Raw genomic sequence first — 16,886 nt, 5'->3', positions numbered from 1 at the left:
ATCAAGCTCTCTGGTCAGTCAGTGTTTCAAACAATCTCTAACTGTGTAAATACTTATCGACGGTATGACGGTTTATGTCCCGTCTGTTTTATGGGTTCTACCCGATAGTTCTGAGCTGTTTCTTTCAGAGGATGGCAAAATGTTCGCGTGGTGGATAATTAACATGTGTTGTGTTTGGTGATGGTCACTTCGTCAGTTTCTGGGTGATAGATCAGTTTACTTGTGTTGGGTTATGTGAGCGTCAGTTGGTCAGTTTCTGGATGATGGGTCAGTTTACATGTTTTGGGTTATGTGATGGTCACTTGGTCAGTTTCTGGGTGATGTTTCAGTTTACATGTGATGCTTTTGGTGGCGGTAAATTGGTCAGTTTCTGGGTGATGCGTCAGTTTACTTCTTTTGGGTTATGTGCGGGTCACTAGTTCAGTTTCTGGGTGATGGGTCAGTTTACATGTGTTGGGTTATGTGCGAGTCACTTGGTCAGTTACTGGGTGATGGGTCTGTTTACATGTGTTTGATTCGGTGATGGTCAATTGCCCAGTCTCCACTATTGGTTTGGGCCTGGCTGGCTTATTCGTTGTGGCAATATTCCCTTACTTTCAAAGATTCGTGGGATTAAGGTGCTGTTTGACGGTATGAGCTTTAGAAAATTAGGCTGATTTCACGGGCAATCCCCAGCTCTGAATTGCTGTGCAAAGATTTCCAGAGTGGTTATATGTATCCGATTCAACATCAGTTTCATGGAACTTCTCATTGATGAGGTATCTCTTTTATCTCGCCGCTAAAGATTGAATTGCCTTTAATTTGACCCTCAGCTTGGTGTCATTTCGCTCGCTGTGACTTCGGACTGTCGCTCCCTTCATGATCCATCGGTGCGAGAAAACAACAGAAAATTCTTACTTCTCTTCACCTAGCACAAGGAAATAAAATAAGTTCCTTTAGATAGTGTGCAATCTGTGTTCACCATATTGATTCCTGGGATGTTGGGTCCGTCCTCTGACAGTAATTACGTAAAATATGCCATATTCTGGATTTTAGAATATTGATAGTTGATGTGATTGAAATGAGTAATATTCATAGCGGGCTTACAGCCAATATTTGTGTCCTAACTCAGAGGCGAGTTCGATCGAAGCAAATCCATGGCAGACAGATGGTGCTTCAGGCAATATTTCAATCATTGTTGAAAGGCGAACTCCTCTGTTCGGGAGACGGAGAGTTTCATTACTGTTAATATCCACCTTGGTGTTTGTCTTCACCCTCTTCAAGGTCTGCTCCCGATGTCTGCCTCCGGGACACTGCCCTGGGCTGATTTCCCTTTGTCACTTTGGAACGTCTGCTCTGACACCATTCCTGCTGACAGAACGCAGTGTGTCTCAATTCTCTTTCCCCCATGGTTACACAGACTGACGCTACCAGACAGCGTCTGTTGCTGACAGCTGTTCCCCACGGTCTCTCGAGTCCTTCTTGCATGTAGCCTGAATAACACTTTGCGAATTTGGTCAAGATTCCCAGTATGCCTTCTTGAACAGTCAGCTTAACATTTCCTTTGTAGAAGTTAACCTTCAACTAACTCCAGCTCCATTTGTAGATCAGTAATGCAGATTACAGCCAATATTTTAGTATCCTTAACAGCAGTAATGAAATGGCTACAAAGCTACAATAGGAAGCCGATTAAAGAATACAAACTCTTGTCGGCATTCAGTCCAACAGTGAGCAGATCCGCTGAGAGGAAGTTTGAAACCTGCCCGGGTAAACAAAGGCAGTGCACAACATTAACTTTCTCAAATCGCAGACCCTGCACAATGTTTTAAATCTCCTCAATGACCATTGTACTGCAAATTTATCAAATCGCAAAGAATCGCAGCCATCAGTAAAATAATCTAACCACTCCGATATTTACCTGTTATATAACATAGAAACATAGAAAATAGGTGCAGGAGTAGGCCATTCGGCCCTTAGAGACTGCACCACCATACAACAAGAACATTGCTGATTATTCACCTCAGTACCCCTTTCCTGCCTTCTCTCCATACACCTTGATTCCTTTTGCCGTAAGGGCCATATCTAACTCCCTCTTGAATATAGCCGACGAACTGGCATCAACAACTCACTGCTGTAGTGAATTCCACAGGTTAACAACTCTCTGAGTGAAGAAGTTTCTCCTCATCTCAGCCCTAAATGGGTTACCGCTTATCCTTAGTCGCTGACCGCTGGTTTTTGACTTCCACAACATCAGGAACATTCTTCCCGCATCTAATCTGTCCAGTCCCGTCAGAATGTTATATGTTTCTATGAGATCTCCTCTCATCCTTCTAAACCCCAGTGAATAAAGTCCCAGGTAATCCAGTCTCTCCTCATGTCAGTCCTGTCATCCCTGGAATCAGTCTGTTGAACCCACGCTGCACTCCCTCAATAGCAAGAACGTCCTTCCTCAGATTAGGAGCCGAGACCTGAAGGCAATATTCCAGGGGATACCTCAACAAGACCCTGTACAACAGCATAAGGCCTCCCTGCTCCTAAACACACATCCCGTAGCTATGAAGGCCAACAACCATTTGCCTTCTTCACCGCCTGCTGTACCTGCTCGCCAACTTTCAATGACTGATGTACCATGACACCCAGGTCCTGTTGCCCCTCCCCTTGTCCTCATCTGCCACCATTCAGATAATATTCTGCCTTCGTGTTTTTGCCACCAGAGTGGTTAACCTCACATTTAGCCACATAATACTGCATCTGCCATGCATTGCCAACAGAGCTAACCTGTCCAAGTCAACCAGTAGCCTCTTAGCATCCTCCTCACAGCTCACACCGCCACCCAGCTTAGTGCCTCTGCAAACCTGGAGATATTACATTCAATTCCTTCATCTAAATCATTGACGTATAATTTAAATAGCTGGCATCCCAGCAATGCAACCTGCGGCACCCGACTATTCACTACCTGCCATTCAGAAAATGACCTGTTTATCCAGACACTCTGCTTCCTATCTTCCAACCAGCTCTCTATCCACGTCAGTACATTACCACCAATACCATCTGCTTTAATTTTGCACACCAATCTCTTGTGTGGAACCTTGTCAAAAGCCTTTTGAAAGTCCAGAAACACCACATCCACTGGTTCCCCCTTGCCGACTCTACTAGTTACATCCTCAAAAATCCCAGAAGGGTTGTCAAGCATAATTTCCCATTCATAAATCCATGCTGACTTGGACCGATCATGTAACTGCTTTCCAAATGCGCTGCTATTTCACCTTTAAGTATTGATTCCAATATGTTCCCCACTAATGATGTCAGGTTAACCGGTATATTATTCCTTGTTTTTTCTCTCCCTCATGTTTTAAATAGAAGTGTTACATTAGCTACCCTACAATCTATTGGAACCGATCCAGAGTCTCTAGACTGCTGGAAAATTATCACGAATGCATCCACTATTTCTCGGGCCACTTCCTTAAGTAATCTGGGATGCAGACTATCAGGCACCGGGGATTTATCGGCCTCCTTCTCGCTAGATCCTCGGTCCCCTCGTATTTCTGGAAGGTTATTTTAATTTCCTTCGTGAAGGTATGATGACATGATGAGAACAGTTGCATTTCTACTTTGCTTGTAATTCATATCTGATGCGATGTGAAATCCAGCACATCGATTTGTGGTACCTCTTTTTTATCCACAGGTACACAGATGAGAATCTATTTCCCTGTAATGAATGTACCTGACGCTGAGCTGGCAGCTTTCCAGCAGGAAAGGGTCTCCCTGCAGCTATTACTGGTGGGTTTAAATCGTTTTTTATTTTCAGCAAAATAAAGACTGAGTTTGGTTTAAGTTCTCATTCCCTGAGACATTAAGTACATAAGAACGTAAGAATTTGGAGCGGTAGTTGGTCATACGGCCCATCGAGGCTGCTCCTCAATTCAATAAGATTATGGCTTATCATCGAATTCAAACCCACATTCCTGCCCGATCACCATAATCATTCATTCACTTACAGTCCAAACATTACTTTTCTAAAGCTGTTTTAAAGAACTGTTCCAGAATTGCACAGATTTGAATCTTCATTACTGAGCCTGACTGTCGCGGGTAAACAGGTCAGGTTGCCTGTCGCAGTCTGATCTAAATCCCGTAGAGTTGTGCAGTCAGGGACTTTGAAGATTGAATGGATATTTATTAAATTATTGGATTGCTCTGAGTGGTCATGCTCATGATCTCTATTGAACTATATTCTATTCCATTGTAACCATGAAACGGAATAAAGTTTCACACTGCTGTGCCCAGCAGACTGGCACTAATAGGATAAATGTAAACTGAGCTTTTCAGTGCAGGTTCCCTTTGTGTGCAAATCAGGCATTCAGTCAAGCGATCAACAGCTGTCCATGAAGGATACAAAGCACCACTTCTCACGGAGAATGAAGCCAGATTTGATGGATATTAGAACTCATGATGGTTCTTACCTTGCACAATCAATTCTGTGGTCAGTCAATGTCTCAGAGCAATCTCTAACTGAGTAAATATGTATCTATGGTATGACGGTTGCTGTCCCGTCTGTTTGTGCGTTCCGCCCGATTGTTCTGAGCTTTTTCTTGCACAGGCCAAGCGCTGGCATCATAATCGGGTGGTGGATAAATAACATCTGTTGGGTTCAGTGAGGGTCACTTGATCAGTTTCTGGTTGATGGGTCAGTTTACATGTGTTGGGTTATGTGAGGGTCGCTTGGTTAGTTTCTGGGTGATGGGTCAGTTTACATGTGTTGAGCAATGTGATGGTCACTTGGTCACATTCTGGGGGATGGGTATGTTTACATGTGATGGGTTATGTGAGGGTAACTTGGTCAGTGTCTGGGTGATGGATCAGTTTACATGTGTTGGGGTATGTGATGGTCATTTGGCCAGTTTCTGCGAGATAGTCAATGTCAAATATTTAAAGTACAAATGGATGAACTTCAAAAATTGTACATCCCCGTCTGGAGTTAAATTATAACGGGGAACGAGGCTCAACCGTGAAGAACAAGGGAAATTAAGGATAGTGTTAAATCCAAGGAAGAGGCATAATAATTTATCAGAACAAGCAGTCAACCTGAGGACTGGGAGAAATTTAGAATTCAGCGGAGGAGGAAAAGGTTTTAATTGGGAATGGGAAAATAGAATATGAGAGAAAGCTTGCTGGGAACATAAAAACTGATTGCAAAATTCTGTAGATATGTGCAGAGAAAAAATAGTTAGACAAACGTTGGTCCCTTGCAGTCAGATTCAGGTGAATTTATAATGGGGATCAAAGAAATGGCAGACCAGTTGAAAAAAATACTTTGGTTCTGTCTTCAAGAAGGAATACCCAAATAATCTTCCAGAAATACTAGGGGTACTAGGGTCTAGAGAGAAGGGGGAACTGAAGGAAATCCGTATTAGGCAGGAAATTGTGTTCGGGTAATTGATGGTATTGAAGGCCAATAAATCCCCGGGGCCTGATATTCTGCATCCCAGAGTACTTAAGAAAGTGGCCCTCGTAATAATGGAGGCATTGGTGATCATTTTCCAACAGTCTATAGAATATGGACCAGTTCCTATGTACTGGAGGGTAGCTAATGCAACACTTTAAAAAAAATGATGGAGAGAGAAAACGGGTAATTATAGACCGGTTAGGCTGACATCAGCAGTTGGGAAAATTTTGGAATCATTTGTTAAAAATGAAATGGCAGCGCATTTGGATTGCAGTGACAGGATCGGTCCAAGACAGCATGGCTTTATGAAAGGGAAACCATGCTTGACAAATCTTCTGGAATTTTTTGAAGATGTAACTAGTAGAGTGGACAAGGGAGAACTAGTGGACGTGGTGTATTTGGACTTTCAAAAGGCTTTTGACAAAGTCCCACACAAGAGATTGGTGTGCAAAATTAAAGCACATGGTATAATCGGTAAGGTACTGATGTAGATAGAGAACTGGTTGGCAGACTGGAAGCAGAATGTCGAGATAAACGCCTCATTTTCAGAATGGCAGGCAGTGACTAGTTGGGTGCCACTGGTTGCATTGCTGGGACGCCAGCTATTTACAATATACATCACTGATTTAAATGAAGGAATTGAGTGCAATATCTCCAAGTCTGCAGATGACACTAAACTGGGTGGTTGTGTGAGCTGGGAGGAGGACGCTTAGAGGCTGCTGGGTGAGTGAGCAGGTTAGATGAGTGGGCAAATGCATGGCAGATGCAGTATAATGTGGATACATGTGAGGTTATCCATTTTGGGGGCAAAAACGCGAAGACATAATAATATCTGAATGGCGGCAGATTCGGAAAATGTGAGGTGCAACGACATCTGGGTGTCATGGTACATCAGTCATTGAAAGTTGGCATGTAGGTCAGCCGGCGGTGAAGAAGGCAAATGGTATGTTGGCCTTCATAACTAGGGGATTTGACTATAGGAGCAGGCCGGTCTTACTGCAATTATACAGGGCCTTGGTGAGGCCTCACCTTTGATATTGTGTTTAGTTTTGTTCCCCTAATCTGAGGAAGGATGTTCTTGCTATTGAGGCAGTGCAGCGAAGGTTCATCAGACTGATTCCCGGATGGCTTGACTGACATTTTATGAGCTACTGGATCGACATTGCCTGTATTCACTGGAGTTTAGAAGGATTAGAAGGGATCATATAGAAAGATAATAAAAACTCTGAGGCGACTGGACAGGTTAGATGCAGGTAGAATGTTTCTGATTTTGGGGAATTCCAGAACTAGGGGACACAGACTAAGGATAAGCAGTAAGCCATTTAGGACTGAGATGAGGAGATCTGCTTCTATCAGAGAGTTGTTATCCTCTGGAATTCCCTACCGCAGAGGGTTGTTGAGTCCAATTCATTGGATATGTTCAAGAGGGAATTCGATAAGGCCCGTACGGCTAAAGGGATCAAGGGATATGGAGCGAAAGCAGGAAACGGGTACCGAGATGAATGATCAGCCATGATCTTATTGAATGGTGGTGCAGGCTCGTAGGGCCGAATGGCCGACTCCTGCACTTATTTTCTTTGTGTCTATGGACTGGTTTGGAAAATGTAGATTGTCTGTGCCAATGGATTAAATGCTGTATTTCATAAAATCATAGAAATTTACTGCACAAAAGGATCCCATTTCGTGCCATCGTGTCCGCGCCGGCCGAACAGGAGCACTCCTGCCGAATCCCATTTTCCAGCTATTTGTCCGTAATCTTATTACGGCATTATTGCACATCCAAGAATTTTTGCAATGTTGTTGTGTTTTCTTCCTCTCCCATCCTTTCAGGCCGTGAGTTCTAGAACACCGTCACCATCTGGAAGACTATATTTCCCGTCATATCTCCTGTAATACTCCACCTAATTACTTTCAATCTATGCTGTCTGGATGTTGATCCCTCTGACAAGGGAAACAGGTCCTTTTTATCCACTCTGTCCAGGACCTTCATATTTGTATACAGCTCAATCAATTCTCCCCTCAGCCTCCTCTGTTCCAAAGTACAAAGACCCAGCATCAACAATCTTATCTCATGGCTAACATTCTTGGAAATCTCCTCTACTCTTTTCGAGTGCAATCACATCTGTCCTGTGATGTAGCGACCAGAGTTTTACACAGTTCAGTCTCAACTACCGTGCTCTTGTATTCAATGCCTGTACTAATAAAGGCAAGTATCCCATATGCCTTCTTAAACACCTGAATTACCTGGGCTGCTTTCGTACGGGTTCAGTGGAACTGAACTTCAAGTTCATAAGAAGAACAGAATAACATAGAAATAGGAGCAGGAATAGGCCGATTGGCACGTCGAGCCTGCTCTGCCATTGAATAAGATCATGGCTGATCTGACAATGCACTCAGTTCCAGTTCCGTGCCCACTCCCCAGAACCCTTTATGTCCGTATCATTCAAATATTTGTCTATCTCCGCCTTAAATATATTTAATGACCGGCCTGCACTGTTTTCTGGGGCAACGAAAACAACAGATTTGTTCCCTTTATCCTTTGTTCCACTAAACTTCTCGGTGTCCTAAATTTAATGTGTATTCCCTTACATTGTTAGACCTCCCGAAATGCATTACCTCTTATTTCTCTGGAGTGAATATAATTTGCTACTGTTCTGCCAACCAGACAGTTACATTGATATGTACCTGCCGTCCGCAGCTTTCTTCTTAATTTTCAACCATGCAGCCTATTTTAGTGTCATCTCCAAACTTCGTAATCATACCGCCAACATTCAAGTCCATGTAATTGAATTACATCATAAAAAGCAAGGAACCCAAAACTGAGCCCTGCGCAACCCCACTGGATACAGATTTTCCGGAACACCAATCAACCATTGCTCTTTGCTTCCTGTCTCTGAGCGAATTTTGGATCTAACTTGCCACTTTTCCATGAATCCCTTGGGCAGTTACTTTCGTGACCAGTCTGCCTTATGGGACATTATCAAAAGCTTTTCTAAAATCCATATAAACCACATCATACGCGCTGCCCTCATCGCCCCTCCAGGTAACCTCCTCGAAAAATGCAATCAAGTTTGCATTTCAGAAATCTATGCTGTCTTTCCTTGATTAATCCATGTCTTTCCAAATTAATATTTATACTCTCCATCATGTTTTTTCCAATAATTATCCAACCACTGAGATCAAGCTATAATTACTTGGTGTATCGCTTTCTTCCTTTTTCAACAAGGGTACAACTTTAGCAGTCCTCCGCACCCTTGGCACCACAGCGTTAGCCAGAGAGCACTGCAAACTGAGGGTCAGAGCATCTGCAATTTGCTCTCTTGCTTCTCTTAAAAGCCTGGGATACATTCAGAAACATAGAAACAGAAACATAGAAAATAGCTGCAAGATTAGGCCATTCGGCCATTCGAGTCTGCACCGCAATTCAATAAGATCATGGCTGATCATTCCCTCAATACCTTTTTCCTGCTTTTTCTCCATATCTCTGATCCCCTTAACCGTAAGGGCCATATCTATCTCCATCTTGAATATATCCAATGAACTGGCATCAACAACTCTCTGCGGCAGCTAATTTCACCGGGTAACAACTCTCTGAGTCAAGAAGCTTCTCCTTATCTCATTCCTAAATGGCGTACCCTTTATCCTAAGACTGTGTACCCAGGTATGGACTTCCCCAACATGGGGAACAATCTATCCGCATGCAACCTATCCAGTCCCGTCAGAATTTTATACGTTTCTTTGAGATCCCCTCTCATCCTTCCAAACGCCAATGTATAAAGGCCCAGTTGATCCATTACCTCCTCATATGTCATTCCAGCCATCCCGGGAATCAGTTTGGTGAACTTTCGCTGCACTCCCTCAATACCAAGAACGTCTTTCCTCAGATTAGTAGACCAAAACTGAACACAATATTCCAGGTGAGGCCTCACCAAGGCCCTGCACACCTGCTGTACGACCTGCCTGCTCCTATACTCAAATCACCTAGCTATGAAGGCCAACATGCCATTTGCCTTCTTCACCACCTGCTGTTCCTGCATGCCAACTTTCAATGACTGATGTACAATGACACGCAGGTGTCGTTGCACCTCCCTTTTCATAAACTGCTGCCATTTGGATAATATTCTGTCTTCGTGTTTTTGCCACCAAAGTGGATAACCTCACGTTTATCCAAATTTACTGCATCTGCCATGCATTTGCCCACTCACTTAACCTGTCCAAGTCAAACTGCAGCCTTTTGCGGCCCCCTCACAGCTCACACCGCCACCCAGTTTAGTGTCATCTGCAAACTTGTAAATATTCAACTCAGTTCATTCATTTAAATCATTGATGTATGTTGTAAAAGCTGGGGCCCCAGTACTGAGCCCTGTGAAACTCCACCCGTCACTGCCTGCCATTCTGAAAATAACCCGTTTATCCCGACTCTCTGCTTCCTGTCTGCCAAACAGTTCTCTAACCACGTCAGTATATTACCCTCAATACCATGTGCTTTGATTTTGCACACCAACCTCTTGTGTGGGACCTTGTCAAAAGCCTTTTGAAGGTCCAAATACACCACATCCACTGGTTCTCCCTTGTCCACTCTACCAGTTACATTCTCAAAAAATTCTAGAAGATTTGCCAAGCATGATTTCCCTTTCATAAATCCATGCTGTCTTGGACCGAACCTCTGACTGCTTTCCAAATGCGCTGTTATTTCATCTTTATTATAATTGATTACAATATTTTCCAAACTACTGATGTCAGGCTAACCTATCTATAATTACCCCTTTTCACTCTCCCTCCTTTCTTCTGTTTCTATAGTTATCCTTCAGTCCATAAGAACTGATCCAGATTCATTGGACTGTTGGAAAATGATCACCAATGCATCCACTATTTCTAGGACTACTTCTTTAAGTTCTCTGGGAGGCATACTATCAGGCCTCTGGGAATTATCGGCCTTCAATCGCATCAATTTCCCAAACACCATTTCCCACCTAATAAGGATTTCCTTCAGATCCTCCTTCTCACGAGACCCTGGGTCCCCTAGTATTTCCGGAAGTTTATTTGTGTCTTCCTTCGTGAAGACACAACTAAATTATTTATTCAACTGGTCTGCCATTTCTTTCTTCCCCATTATAAATTCACCCGAATCTGACTGCAAGGGACCTACGTGTCTTCACAAATCTTTTTCTCTTCACATATCTATCGAAGTTTTTGCAGTTAGTTTTAATGTTCACAGCAAGCTTCCTCTCATACTCTAGTTTACCCCTCCAAATTAAACCCTTTGTCCTCCTCTGCTAATTATAAAATTATCTCTGTCCTCAGGTTTGCTGCATTTTCTGCCAATTTATATGTCTTTTCCTTAGATTAAACACTTTCCTTTTTTTCCCTTGTTAGCCACGGTTGAGCGACCTTCCCCGTTTTATTTTTACTCCAGAGAATGAACGTTGTATCCAGAATATCTTTTTTCTGTAGGTTAGCCAATCATCTGTGAATGTATATTACCCCCAGCCGCGTGAACTTTTATCTTGTGCAGGCACCTTGTTAATTGCCTTCTGGTAGTCCAAATAAACCAATTCCACTGGCTCCCCTTTATCCACCCGATACGTTTCTTCCTAAAATAATTCAAGCAAATTGGTCAAACATGAATTCCCCTTCCCAAATCCATGCTGACCGTGCCTGACTGCATTATGCTTTTCCACATGTCCTGCTATTGCTGATTTAATAATGGATTCCAACATTTTCCCAAACACCGATGTTATGATAACTGGTCTATACGTCCCTGCTTCTTATTCTGCCTTCTTTTTTAAATAGAGGCGTTAGTGTTTCCAGTTTTCCAATCTGCTGGGATTTCCCCAGAATCCAAGAAAGTTTGCTAAATTACAACCAAGGTACCCAGTATCCCTGCCCAGAATTCTCTACTGACCCTCGGATGGAAGGCATCAGGTCCATTTGATTTTTCCGCATTTAGTTCCATTATCTTACCACCTATTTAGTGTTTGTGATTGTGTTAAGGCACACCCCACCCCACCCTATAGCCCCTTGACGATCCACTGTTGGGATATTTTTAGTGTCCTCTACCATAAAGACTGATACCAAATATTTGTTCAAATTTTCTGCCATCTCCATGTTATTCATCATTATTTCCCGATCTCGTCCTCTCATCGATTAAAATTTACTTTAGCCACTCTTTTCCTTTTTATATACCTGTCGAGACTCTTGCTATCTGTTATTTGTATTTCCTGCTAGTTTAGTTTCATAGTCTATCCTGCCTTTCCTTGTTTACCTGCCTTTGTTTCAACCATGTCTAAGTAATAGCTATAATACCGGACTCCCAATTTTCTATCTATGGTCTCAGCTCATCTGCCTTATTCCTTTTAGTACATCCATTGACGTATATAACAGTTAGTTTTGTTTATTTTCCAGCTCTTGCTTCCTCTGTTTTCTAAATTCACTTTCTACTTTATTTCAGGCCAATTCAATATTTGCTTCTCTCCCCACTGATTCTATTTTCAGCTTCTCCTCCCCCTGGGTTGTGTAGTAACTAGTGGCTATCTGTGCCCAAGTCAAACCTTTCTGCTTCTGTGCAGTAGCTGTTGGGATTGTGTCGTCGCACACTGGGCCTGTTTGTCTCTGCCGATTCGCTGTCTGCTTTATATAGTAGCTGTCTGTGGCCAAATAGGACCTGTCTGGGTCTGTGTACTAGCCGTATGTTTCTGTGTAGTAGCTGGCTGGTTTGTGTAGTTGATAGCTGCCCCGATTTTCACCTGTCTGCGTCTATGGAATAGCTGTATTGGTCAGTGAGGTAGCGGCCTGGGCCCGAGTAGGACCTGTGAAGATCTGTGTAGTAGTTGTCTGGGTCAGTTAATTGCTGTCTATTTTGTGTAAGACCTGTCTGTGTCTATGTCTTAGTTGGCTGGGACGATGCAGTTGTTGTATGGATCTGTGAAGTAGCTTTGTCCGTTGTGCAGTAGCTGTCTGGTCGCGAATAGGAGCAATCTGGATTAAGTACTTGTTGTTTGATTCTGTATAGTAGCAATATGGGTTGTTTATTAGTTGCCTGGGTCTGTATAGCTGTCTGGATCTGTGTGGTGGTTGTCTGTGTTTGTTTAGGGGTTTCCTGTTTGTGTGTCAGCTCTCTGGGAGCCAATAGTAGCGGTCTGTTTTGTGTCGTGTCTGTCTGGGACTGTGTCTGAGCTGTATGTTTATGTGCATTAATTTCTGGATCTATGCAGTAGCTGTCTGCGCCTCTTAATTATATGCCTAAGCCTGTTTGTTGTTGTCTGTGTCTGTGTAGTAGGTCTGTTTGTTTTGTAGTAGCTATCTGGCTCTGTGTAGTAATTTTCTGTGTTGACTTAGAACGTGCTTGGTTTGTCCAGCAGCTATCTGCACCCGAGCAGGAGCTATCTGATCTGTGTCATTGTTATCTGCAATTTGGGCATTAGTTCTTTGGGTCTGTATCCTAGTTGTATGGGTTGTGTAGTAGCTGCCTGGGTCCGAGTAGGACCTGTATGAGATTGTTAAGTAGCGGTCTCGATCTGTTTAGTAACTGATTGTTTTGTGTAGGAGCTCTCTCCCGTGTAGTAGATGTCGGGGCCAGATTACGACTTGTGTGGTTCTCTGAAGTAGATGTTTGGTCTGTTTAGCAGCTGTCTGTGTTGTGTAGGGGCTGCCTATGTCTGTGTAGTTGATGTCTGGATGGTCCAGTTGATGCCTGCGCCCGAGGAGGCCCTGTCTGGGTCTGTGTGGGAACTATATGTTTCTGTGTTGTAGCTCGCTGCCTTGTGTAACAACTGTCTGTTCCCGAATAGGACCTGTCTGAGTATGAGTAGTAGCTGTCTGCCTCCGAGCATGACCTGTCTATGTCGATGTAGCAGCAGACTGTGTCTGTGCAGCAGTTTGTCTTGGTTTGTTTAATAGCTGCCTGTATATTAGCAGCTGTCTGGGTCCCAGCGTAACGGTCTGGTTAGTGCAATATCTCTCAGGGCCGAGTATGTTCTGCCTGTTACTGTATGATTGTTGTCATTGTTATGTAGTGTCTGTCTGGGCCCCAGTGGGACCTGACTGAGTCTGTATCGTTACTGCCCGGGTCTGTGTAGTAGCTGTCTGCGCACGTGTAGTACATGTCTCGTTCTCTGTCGTAGCTGTTTAGCTCTGTGTGTTAGTTGTATGATTCTGTGCAGTAGCAGTAGGAGCCCTAGAAAGAGCTATCTGGTTGCGGTATAGGAGCGGTCTGGGTCTGTGTAATCGTTGTCAAGGTCTGTGCAGTTGCTGTCTCGGTTGTGTAGAAGATAAGTGTGTCTGTGATGGAGCTGTTTGAGTTGCGTAGTATTGTCTGGGTCTGTGTAAGCGTGGTCTAGGTTATGTATTAGTTCTCTGTATCAGCATAGTAGCTGTTGGCATTGTTTAGTAGTGTCTGGACACGACTCGGTTCAGTCAGTGTCTGTGCAGTAGCTGTCTCGGTCTGTCTAGTAGTTTTATGGGTTGTGTTTTAGTCCACATTGGACCTGTCTGGGCCTGTGCAGTAGCTGAATGGGCCGAAGTTGGATCTGCCTGGGCACGATTAGGACCTGTCTGGCCTGCAAAATAGCAGGAGAGTACGCGATTCTACAGGTATATAAAAAGGAAAATAGTGGCTTACATATATGTAGGTCCCTTAGAGGATCAGCCTCAGCAATTAATAATGGGAAACAGGGGAATCGTAGAGATTTTGAACAAATATTTTGTAGCGTTCTTCACGGTGCAATAATCTAAAGACATCCGAATAATGGATAATCAAGGGGCTATAGATAGGAAGGGTATTTAAGTTATCACGCTCACTGAAGAAACTTTTTCAGCAAAATAATGGAACTAATGATGGGCAAGTCTCCTATACCTGATGGGTTGCATCCTATTGTCTTAAAAGTTAAGTGTCAGCAATGATCGTGAATGCATTGGTTGTAATCTACCAAAAGGTCCTTAAATTCTGGTGAGGTCCCAGCGGATTAGAAAACCGCAAAGGATGCAGAGAGAAAGCAAGAAACTATAGACCAGTTACCCTTATATCTATCGTTGGTAAGATGCTGCACTCCGTGATCTATATCAATGAATTCGATGACGGGACCGATTGTAATGCAGTCAAGTTTGCTGATGATATAATGATGGGTGGAAAAGCAAATTCTGAGGACTACACAGAAATCCTGCAAACTGATGTAGATTTATTACTTTATCACTCAAAAATAAGAACCTGTGTAAGTTGTTCTAGTTGCGTTTAGTTGCTCGTTAGTTCTGTGTAGGAGGTCCTCTGTCAGCAGAGGTCATTCATGCGTCAGCGTGGATGGTCCTGGGTCTGTGTGGGTGTTTCCTGGGTCAGTAAGCGTTTTCCCCGGCTCTGTTTGTGTGGTCCTGGGTCTGTGTGCATGGACCTAGGTTGGTGCGGGTTGTCCCTGGCTCAGTGTGGGTGGTCCCTGGATCTGTGTGGATGGCCCTGGGCCTGTGTGCATGGACCTCGGTCGGTGCGGGTGGTCCCTGGGTCAGTGTAGGTGGTCTTTGGTGCTATGTGTGTGGTCACTGGGTCTGTGTGTGTGGTCCCGGGCTGTGTAGGTGGTCCTGTGTCAGTATATGTGGCCCCTCGTTCTGTGTGAGTGGACTTGTGTCAGTATAGGTGCTCCTGTATCAGTGTAAATGTTCCGTGGCTCTGTGTCGGTGGTCCTTGTTCTTTTTGGATAGTCTTGGGTCAGTATAGGGGTTCCCTGGGTCTGTGTGGTTGGTTCCTGTGTCAGAATTGATGTCCCCTGGGCCTGATTGAGTGGTCCTTGTTCAGTATAAATTTACCCTGGATATGTGTGGGTGGGCCTGGTTCTGTGTGTGAAGTCCTGGGTCAGTTTAGGGGCTACCTGGATCTGCGTTGGTGGTCCCTGGGTCAGTAAACATGTTCCCTGTATATGTCTGGTTGTTCCCTGAATCTGACTGTGTTGTCCTGGTTCAGTATAGGGGCTCCCTGAATCTGTGTTAGAGGTCATGCGTCCGTATAGGGGCTCCCTGGGTCTGACTGTGTTGTGCTGCTTCAGTATAGGGGCTCCCTGAGTCTCTGCGTTTGGTCCTGGGTCAGTATAGGGGATCCCTGAGTCTGCGCGGGTGTTCCTGTGTCAGTATAGGGGCTCCCTGACTCCGTGCGGATGGTCCTGAGTCAGTATAAGGGCTCCCTGAGTCTGTGCAGGTGGTCCAGGGTCATTATAGATGCTCCACGGGTCTAAGTGGGTGATAATGTGTCAGTATAGGTGTTGCCGGTTTCTGTAAGTTTGGTCTCGGGTTTGTGTGGGTGTTCCCGAGGTCTGGGTGCTCCCTGGGTCGGACTGGGTTGTCCTGGGTCTGTATAGATGTTCACTGGACCAGTATAGGTGGTCCTTGGGCCTGCCTAGCTTGTCATCAGTCAGTATCGGGGCACCTGCGATCAGTAGAGGTTAACACTTTATTTAAATTAGAAAATATACTTTATTCATATAAAAATTTGTATAGTACATTCAAAAGCAGTTCAGTACATTTAGCTGCGGTCAGCAATCCCATACTTTACAATTGGGAGCTGACGGCAGTTCCGTTCGATACATTTCCTTGCTTTTCATTTCAAGTATAGATTAATACTGTGTCAGAATTGGTGCTCGCTGTGCCATTCTGCGTCTGTGTGGGTGGTCCATGGGTCTTTGTCAATGGTCCATGGGTTTGTGTTGGTGACCCACACAATTGTCCACAGTACTAACCTATGGCTCTGTGTCAATGGTTCATGTGTTTGTGTGGGTGGTCCCTGTGTCTGTATGAATGGTCCTGAGTCTGTGTCTGTGGTCCTGCGTCTGTGTGGGTGGCTCTGAGTCTGTATGGGTATTCCTGGGTCTGTGTGGGTGGTCCTGGTCTGTGTGTGTGGTCCTGGGTCTGTGTGCGTGGTCCTGAGTCTGTATGGGTGGTCCTGGGTTTGTATGTGTGGTCCTGTGTCTGTGTGGATGGTCCCTGTGTCTGTGTGCGTGGTCCTGAGTCTGTATGGGTGGTCCTGGGTCTGTATGTGTGGTTCTGCGTCTGTGTGGGTGGTTCCTGTGTCTGTGTGCGTGGTCCTGAGTCTGTAGGGGTGGTCCTGGGTCTGTGTCTGTGGTCCTGGGTCTGTGTGCGTGGTCCATGGGACTGTATGGGTGGTCCTGGGTCTGTGTTGGTGGTCCTGGATCTGTATGGGTGGTCCATGTGTCTGTGTGGGTGGTCCTGTGTCTCTTTGGGTGGTCCTGGGTCTGTGTGGGTGGTCCATGGGTCTGTGTGGGTGGTCCTGGGTCTGTGTGGGTGGTCCTGGGTCTGTGTGGGTGGTCCTGGGTCTGTGTGGGTGGTCCTGGGTCTGTGTGAGTGGTCCATGGGTCTGTATGGGTGGTCCATGGGTCTGTGTGGGTGGTCCTGGATCTGTGTGGGTGGTCCTGACTCTGTGTGGGTGGTCCATGGGTCTGTGCGGGTGGTCCATGGGTCTGTGCGGGTG

This window comes from Pristiophorus japonicus, unplaced genomic scaffold, assembly GCF_044704955.1.
Source record: "Pristiophorus japonicus isolate sPriJap1 unplaced genomic scaffold, sPriJap1.hap1 HAP1_SCAFFOLD_37, whole genome shotgun sequence".
In the NCBI taxonomy this organism is placed as follows: domain Eukaryota; kingdom Metazoa; phylum Chordata; class Chondrichthyes; family Pristiophoridae; genus Pristiophorus; species Pristiophorus japonicus.
This window is presented reverse-complemented; position numbering follows the sequence as displayed.